The 8,721-nt window shown below is 38.8% G+C and overlaps 1 non-coding gene and 1 pseudogene across 1 annotated transcript; both read right to left on the reverse strand.

Annotated features, from left to right (window-relative positions):
* Positions 1–2,085: 2,085 nt before the first annotated feature.
* On the reverse strand, positions 2,086–2,217 carry LOC114625334. The gene has a single exon (XR_003712058.1). It is a non-coding gene; the product is annotated as a small nucleolar RNA SNORA17 (small nucleolar RNA).
* Positions 2,218–5,856: 3,639 nt separating this feature from the next.
* Positions 5,857–6,199, reverse strand: LOC114624211 (annotated as a pseudogene).
* Between the last annotated feature and the right edge of the window lie 2,522 nt (positions 6,200–8,721).

Below are 8,721 nucleotides of genomic sequence, written 5' to 3' on the forward strand. Positions count from 1 at the left end.
AAAAAGAGAGAGAATTATTTAGCTTAAAGTTTTAAAGGCTGAGTTTTCAAGAATGAACAGCCTGATTCATTTGGGTTCTGATAAGCCCTGATTTCTCATCTCTGTTCACAGCACAAGTAGATTAATGGTCACTTGAAGGAGACTTTCACTCTGGCATAATTTTACTTCATAGCCATTGGATTTTGGGAAAAACTCATTTTTGAATACCAGCGTTGATCTCCTCTGACAACAATAACCCTTTGATGTACTTATCACTCAATGGGTCCTATCTTTTACCACCTCCTTAGCATTGTCCCTGGGGAAACCAAGCTGTCAGCACCAGTATCTTTGGGTTCTGTGTTGTCAGCATTTTAAAATCATAGCATGTGTTCAATAAATCTGCATATAATAAAAAACTTTTAAAAAGCATGCTAAAATTAAGGGAAATCTCAAATGCTTAATCCAGATTGATTTCTTAGTAGAAAAATACTTTTAATTATTTTGCATTTACTTATTTTATTTTGTTTGTGTGACTGTTTTGCCTATGTGTGTTTTTGTGTACTACATGTGTACCTGATTGTCCATGGAGGTCAGAAGATGGCATCAAATCCCCTAGAACTCCATCTGGAGTTATAGATGGTTGTTACCCTCCATGTGGGTGCTGGAAACCAAACTCTAGTCCTCTGCAAGAGCAGCAAGTACTCTCAACTGTTGTACCATCTCTCCAGCCCCTACACATTTTAGTGAGATAATTGATTCACACACTATTTGCTGTATTGATGGTAAGGTGAGCTCTTTTTCCAGTTTGACACTTTATCCAGTTTTAAAACCATGGTCAAATATTACAACCAAAATGTTGGCCTTATCATAATCTACTAATCTTATTAAAATTTCCTGAGTTTTATTGGCATTCCTATACCTGTATTTTGTCAAATTTACCAGCTTATCTAGGTTTATTAATCACCCAGGACAAGATGCAGAATAGTTTCATCATCCCTAAATCCCTTATGCCGTCATCCTTCACATAATCCTTAATTAATTCTTTACTTCTAAAGCTTAATGTTATAAATGTGCTTCATGTATAAGATTGAATATGTATGTGATTATATATGTATATGATTGTATATGAATATGACTGTATATGTATATAGTTACATATGTATATTGATTGTATATGTATATTGATTATATTTGTATATGATTGTATGTAAGTATGATTGCATATGTATGATTGTATATATATATGATTACATATGTATATAATTGTATATGAATATGATTGTATATATATGGTTGTATGTATATGATTACATATTTACATGGTTGCATATGTATATGATTGTATATAAGTATGATTGCATATGTATGATTGTATATATAGATGGTTGCATATTGTATGATTGCATATGTATATTGTTGCATATGTATATAGTTGCATACATATATGACTGTGTATGTATATGATTGACACATAACTCTTTGAGTTGGGCATTTATTACTCACCATCATTTTCATTTGGAGGGCCAGAGTTAGAGTAGGGTTTCCACTGTGTAGTTCTGGGTGATATAGAGCTGCTTTGCATATTAGCTTGGCCTGGAACTTGAAGTAATCTCTCTACCTCTGCCTCCCAAATGCAGCAATTCCAGGTTTGTCCCACTATGCTCAGCACACTCAACACGATTTTCCACTGTCATCCAAGTTGCTATAATTGATTAATAGTTCACCTCTTTTATTTCAGAGAAGTATTCTGTTTTTATAAATCCCATGGTTGTTTAGTCATTTGTCAGTAGGGTACCTATACTCACTTCAGCTTGAGATACCATTAGTAAAGAAGCTGTGTGCAGTCACAAACTGTTGTTTGCAGAAATGTAAATTATCATTTCTCTGGTGATGCCTGCCTGACTTCGGACTGGTGGTGGTCTCAGGCTAGCTCCCTGACAGGACCCTATGACACTAGACTGGTTGTCATTTCACATTCACTCCCCATCCCAGCCCACACAAGGCCCATGGTCTCAGGCAGGGTTCTTCTAGTCTCTGCCTTACTCCTTGCCCTGGGAACCCATCTGGGCATGTGTGGTGGTTGTCTCAGGCTCACGTTTTTCATGGAGTGTTAGGCTACTAGTCTTTCAGATGTTCCCAGTTTATAACATTGAGCATAGACATAGTCTCTCTCTTCTCTGTTACCTACTGATACACATGTGACACAACAGTCACACATACCATGTCTCTAGGTGCAGGAATATATCAATTATATATAAATTAATATATATTAAGTTTGTTCTTTGACTAACATATATATATGTGTATATATATATATATATATATATATATATATATATATATATAATATAAAACCCACATATATGTTTATATAATGCATTCTACTTACTATCATGTCCACACTCTCTTAGCTCCTTTTACCCACTTCAAAACCCCTATAAGTTTCTTTTCTGCATGCAGGTATTGCTTTGTGACAATTGTGTTTAAACAATGCCATTCGTGTGACCATGGATTTGAAACTATCCATTGAAGCTTGGTGGGCATTCCTTCTCTTTTTATTTTAACTTAAAAAAATTACAAGAACACTATTAAATTTTATATCTCTTTTTTCCATTTTAAAACATTGGCTATTTTATGTTTTTACATATTTCAAATGTTATCCCCTTTCCTGGTTTCCCTTCGAAACCCCCCTCTCCCTTTCCTCCTCCCCCTGCTTCTATGAGGATGCCCCCCTCCCACCCACCCACCCTCACCTCACTGCCCTGGCATTCCCCTACACTGGGGCATCGAGCCTTCACAGGACCAAGAACCTTTCCTCCCACTGATGCCTGACAGGTCCATCCTCTGCTACATGTGCGGCTGGAGTCATGGGTCCCTCTATGTGTACTCTTTGGTTGGTTGTTCAGTCCCTGTGAGCTCTGAGGGATCTGGTTGGTTAATATTGTTGTTCTTCCTATGGGGTTGCAACCCCTAAGTATCCTGTGTTGTTTGAAGGATTTTGCAATTGCCAAGCCTAAGTTAATTAGTCTTCTCTGGTTCCTAAAGGCAAAACAAATCTGGCCTTTGGGTTTTACTTTATTTTGGTTCTACTATAGCAGTAATCAATGTATACAGTCATGTTCATGATTGCCTGCCTTGGCTTCTACTACTCTAGATCCACAGGAGATCAAAAAAAGCTGCTATTATCTGTTTTGCCTTTAAGCTCCTGTTTGGATGCCTGGTACATTTGCATGCTTAACAAACACTTCCAATGAATTTGGCCTTTCTTTGTTCTGCCTCTTTCCCTGAGATGTGAACCTTGGTTTATGGAAGGCAGTATACTGGACAGGCTCTTACATTCAGCCTCATCTAGTCCATTCAACTATCTTACAGACTAAGTATCCATATCTTCGTTTTGCTAAGAAAGAAGCTGAAACTCATAATTGAAATAGCTGAGAGTTATGATCTCAGTAAGCACCATGGGATGCTCTCAGTAAGCATCTTGAGCTGCAGCTCTCCTGGTTGCTATGTGCTATTACCCAAAGTGAAGGAAAATGAGCTGTTGTTCCCCCAAGCACCATGTTCGCTGTTCCCTTACTGTCTACTACCAAGACAAGATTATACCACACAGTGTTCCTTTTTTTTTTACACCTAGAGTTTAAAGATGAAAGCTTAGCATTAAGTTTTTCCATGTGAAGCTTCTGATAAAAGACACTGAGAAGAGACTAGAGTCACTTAGAAGAAATGAGTCACATTAATTTATAAATTGGATGCAAAAAAAAATCTCTCCCATCATGAAAGTTTACAGTCTGACATAAATAAAAGATATGCTCTAAATCACTGTAACTCTAAACATCAATGAATCATGCCATGCTATGATAGGATCCATTCATGCATCCAACAGGCAGCTCATGCTTCTGGCCCAGGGCTACGTGATGACCATGGCTAGAGTTTCATCTTGTTCCATTCTGTCCTAGATACATTCTAAATGCATTTATTTAACGTCACTCCTCCTTTCTCATTTTACAATTAAAGTCTTAGAAATATGATGGAGTCTATCACAAACCTATGTAATCTCAGAGTGCTAGTGGAGAGACAGGTAATATAAAGAGATCAACATTAAGTAAAGGCACACTTGCAAACAAAGTCACAAAAGGACAGTAACAAAGGCTCCAATCTTAAATTCACTCCTTTCTTCTTTCTTGTAACCATCAGGAACTCTCAGAAGATCAAGAGGTGAGTAGAAATGTTATGTGTCTACATACCTGAGAGAGTGTGGCAGAAAAATCTGTCAAGATTTCTACACACTCATTGTTGTTGTGTGTCTTGCTTCCGTTATCGCCCATTTGTGGGTGTGTGGTTAAGTTTTAGAAAGTAGTTAGGAATTATGCCAGTCTAAGTATATCTCTTGCGTCTTGTCAAAGAAGCATCTCTTCATAACAAACAGAGAACATTACAAACAACAACAACAGATCAAAATGCAGATATCAGTAGATCATAGGAACCAAGACCCAGCAAGATACATCTGCAATACGAAGCCTGCACCTAAGGCTCTGGGAACTTTGGGAGAAGAAGTGGAAAGATTGTTGAGACAAAAGACCAGGAGTTTGCTGTTGCAGTGCCTCCAAGAAACCAAGAAACGACAGGAAGCTCCACACTCTCGATACCTCTACAACATTTGCTACCCCATGAGATCTAAGTGATGATATCGATAGACATGCTAACATGGAAAAGGAAGCTCTCTCTGGGTCCACCCTAGACAAAACATTACAGACAACTGATGACTGTCGAGAGAGGGAGAATTAGCCTTTTCCAGGGACGCGCATCTAACTGGTTAGTCAATACAAAGTGAAATCGCATACACACAAGCCACACTATATGTACTCAACAGGTTGTATTTTACATTTGCGCATATGTATGTAATAATCACAATGATAATGATAAAAAGAAAAGAGGCAATTAGTGAGAGGGATTGGGGATCTAGGTCAAGGAAGGGGTTGAAAGAAGAAAGGGTGGAAGTGACGTAATAATATTTTAATAAAAAATTTACCTTTACCTATGTATGGGTCAATACACGTTTTTATTCATGGTTGGCAGTGCCCAGGTTAATTTGAATGTTTCTCTCACATCTTGTAGAACCATCGGCTCAGAGAATACGCTTCCTCCCTACCATAGAGGTACAAGCCCTAATTAGCTAAGACTGAGAAGGCCTGTCCATTGATTGGTTGAGCCTTGAACATGTGATTCAGTTCTGGCTAATGAAATATAACAGGAAACATGCCCAAGATTAAGTTTTCTTTATTGATAAAGGGATATTCATATTTTTTCCTTTGAAGACTCGCTTTATACTGACTACCTGCGGGTCCTTGGACTTGCACTAGACAAATAGTGAAAATGCAGTAAATTCTTGGGGAAGAGCACCAAGTGATGAGGATGACAGGGGAGGATGTGGTCAGAAATCTTGATCTTGGCTGATGATACAGAGATGCTGGATTGACATCTCTGCAAACATGTTTTCATCATCATTAAAGCCTGTTCAACTGGATACTTTAGGTCTTACTATCTAAATGTCTTAACAAAACGAGTAGCCAACTCTTCTATATATGTTGGGGACACACTGCTTGAAACATGTAAAATTTGAATTGGTGTTTAAAAATAATTCAAGATGAGGGGAAAGAAAGCAAGCTCACCACTAGCAAAAACGAGACATCCCTAGACAGCAGCATTGTAGTAACACATTTTGTTTTGTGACCAGCTGAAAATATAAGGCCTAAGAAGCCATAAAAGACCTTCCATTTATTTATTTTTTTTTCATACACCTCAGATCCTCACAGTTCTACCATGAGATCTGTTTTATTACTAACATATTTACAGTAAGAATATAGTAGAGTTGGCAACAAGTTCCTCACAGTCTAAAATGAATGGGACTTTTTGCCCATGTTCTGAGCAGCTATTTCCCAGGAGATGGCTTCCATGTAGTCACTCCTCATTGCAGCCTCCTGGAAAATTACTCCACCACCTTTGTAAGACTGCTTGCGTTGGCATCTGCGATGGTAGCTAAATAAATGAGATTTCTATGTAACACATGCTGATACTGGACGCACTCGTTCGCTCGGCCCTTGTTCTGATACTCCACGATATAGCGGATCAGCTGGTCATTCTCCTCCAGGAGCTGCTGGATAGTCTCCTGGTTGACCTTGGCCTTGCCGCGTAGCCAGTCAGGAGCGAAGATGACCGACATGCTGCAAAGAAGCTCGGAATCCCCAAGAGCTTCCATTTATAATTGCTATTAATGCTTTTTTTGTTACTTTGATATGTTACTGTAGAGTTTAGGCTTTGTTCTATTGGCAAACAGAGTCAGAGGATTCTTAATGGTGAACACTGAAGAAAGAGATGTATTCTAGAGAAGGATGTATATTCTAGCCAGCCACATTTGGTGGCAGAGCAACATGTGATGAAATAAACTGGTAGCATAAAGACTGGGTTAGGAGAGATCAAGACCATGTTTCTGCTTTGCTATATTTACAGTGCTAAAAATTTCTTCATATAGATTTAAGGGAAAAAGTTGACATATGTCACTAAGTTAGGCACTGTCAGTGCTATGAACAACCTGCCCACCTCATTCTTAATCTTCGTACCTGTTTTTGCTCTGGTTCTGTCTGGATTGGCTTTACCCACATCCTGCGCCATGACTGTGTTAAATTTCCATCATTTTCAGAAAATTGTTCCGGAAAAAAAAAAAAACTACCTATTTTCCAACAGCTCTCAACTATAGCCCCGGGATGAATTTTGTTGGCTTGATTACAGTCTGTGTCTCCATTTTCAAACCAATGACGGTGACCAGAGAAATAGAGCATTTCAACTGATCAAGCTGAGTCACAAATCTACACCTGAACTCAGGAGGACGACTCACTGAATGACTTAGACTGAGAAAAGGAGGGGTTCTAGAACAGACCTGATTAACAGCTAACACCCTGTGAAGGGAATGCAAGCCGGGGTGTGCTACCAGGAAATGAATAGGAGACAAACTTGTAACTTGAAGGGTTGTTATTTTTATTTTATGTATTGTTAATTTTATAAATAATGAAACAAAGGGTTAATAAGAAAAAGTGTTTTGCCTGTAGCCCTCTCTGTTGTACATGTCCTATCCATAGTCCTCACATGATCTATGTGGCTGACTCAAGTCCATGATCCCATACCTAGGCTACAATACAGGCAAACTCATAAAGGAGTAAGATGGAAGCCAACTTTCTAGAATGTTCCCTTCAGCTGCCTAGATTCAGATATATTGGTTGGAGTTTTCTCCTTGCTGTGACAACATATCATGTCACTGTTTGATGCTCTTCCACACACCAAGCCTCCTGGATCCGCTAGTGTGTTCCTTCATCTTCCACCCCTCTCCCCTCCCCCTTATTTTTAAAAGACAAGGTCTCACTGTGTATCTTTTGCTGGCCTGGAACTCACTATGAAGATTAGGCTGGCCTTGAACTCCTGCCTGCCAGCCTCATCTGTCTTCCTCTCCCTCCAAGTGCTGGGACTAAAGGTGAGCACTGCCACACCCAGCTCCATCTTCAATTAACTGTGTTTTCTCGTGGCTAGGGACATAAATAGTTAAGAGTACATGCTAATCTTTCAAAGTACCAGAGTTTGGTTCCCAGCACCCACAGTAACTCACAACTACCTACCACTGTTTCCTGGCTTCCACAGGCTTCTCCTCTATGTGGGAAAACACACAGACAAGTAAATATAAACTAAATCATAAAAGAAGATCTAGAATTTTCTTGCCTTTTGGATGGGGAAAGCCATAACTACATTCTCAGTATCTACTCCAGCATCACCCTGGACAAGTTCTACTCCCGCAGAAGAGAAAAGCTGTGGCCTGCTTGACTCCCTGGAACTGAGCTCTGCTACTCTAGTGAAGCCCCAGATCCACTGCAAAGTTCCTGGCTTCCCAAGATGCGCAGGCTTCCTTGAGAGCACCGAGAAGCTTCTACTCTTCACACTCCAAACGAGGTGTTTGTATCCTTTGGTCCCTTACCTTCTGTTCTCCATTGATTCCTAGGAAAGCATTTCGTGGCGCCGTAACAGCGATCCTAAGATCTGCTTCCGAGTACTGAACACAATGTAGAAAAAGAAGACTGTGTAGTCAGTTACTCACAACTGAAGTTCAGTCTTTAGTAACTGGTTAATTCAATTGAATTTCGGCACTGAGATTGCCTACTCTTTTATTAGAGGCCAGGGAGCAGGGGAGATGAGCTTGTCTGTGGCCAGCGTTTATAGAGTAGTCACAGATGGTCAGTCACTAGGCAGACTCCACGTCATCAAGGAAAGATTAAGAGTTAATCTATTCAATTTCAAGTTAAGAGGAGAGTTTAGAAATATACAAACAAATGAAACACTAATCAAAACAGCTTCCATAAAGTGTCCCTCAGGAAAAAGGAAATGATAAAACTGAAACAATTGTTTTAACATGGTGCTAGAAAAATTCACATCTGCAGGATTTGTATGGACTAAATAAGATGTTTTCATAGTCCCTAATTTTTCCTATTGTAAAGATACTAAATCTGCAAACTTACATATTATCTTAATGCATAGAATGGTCAGATGGAAAAAAACAATCTTTCTCTTCGTATATACATAGACACAACACACATGCATACATATACACACACAATACACAATATACACATGTATGTATATATATACATATATTACCTAAATATATATATATATATATATATATATATATATATATATTACTTA

Source organism: Grammomys surdaster, unplaced genomic scaffold (genome assembly GCF_004785775.1).
Source record: "Grammomys surdaster isolate TR1022 unplaced genomic scaffold, NIH_TR_1.0 65, whole genome shotgun sequence".
Classification (NCBI taxonomy): domain Eukaryota; kingdom Metazoa; phylum Chordata; class Mammalia; order Rodentia; family Muridae; genus Grammomys; species Grammomys surdaster.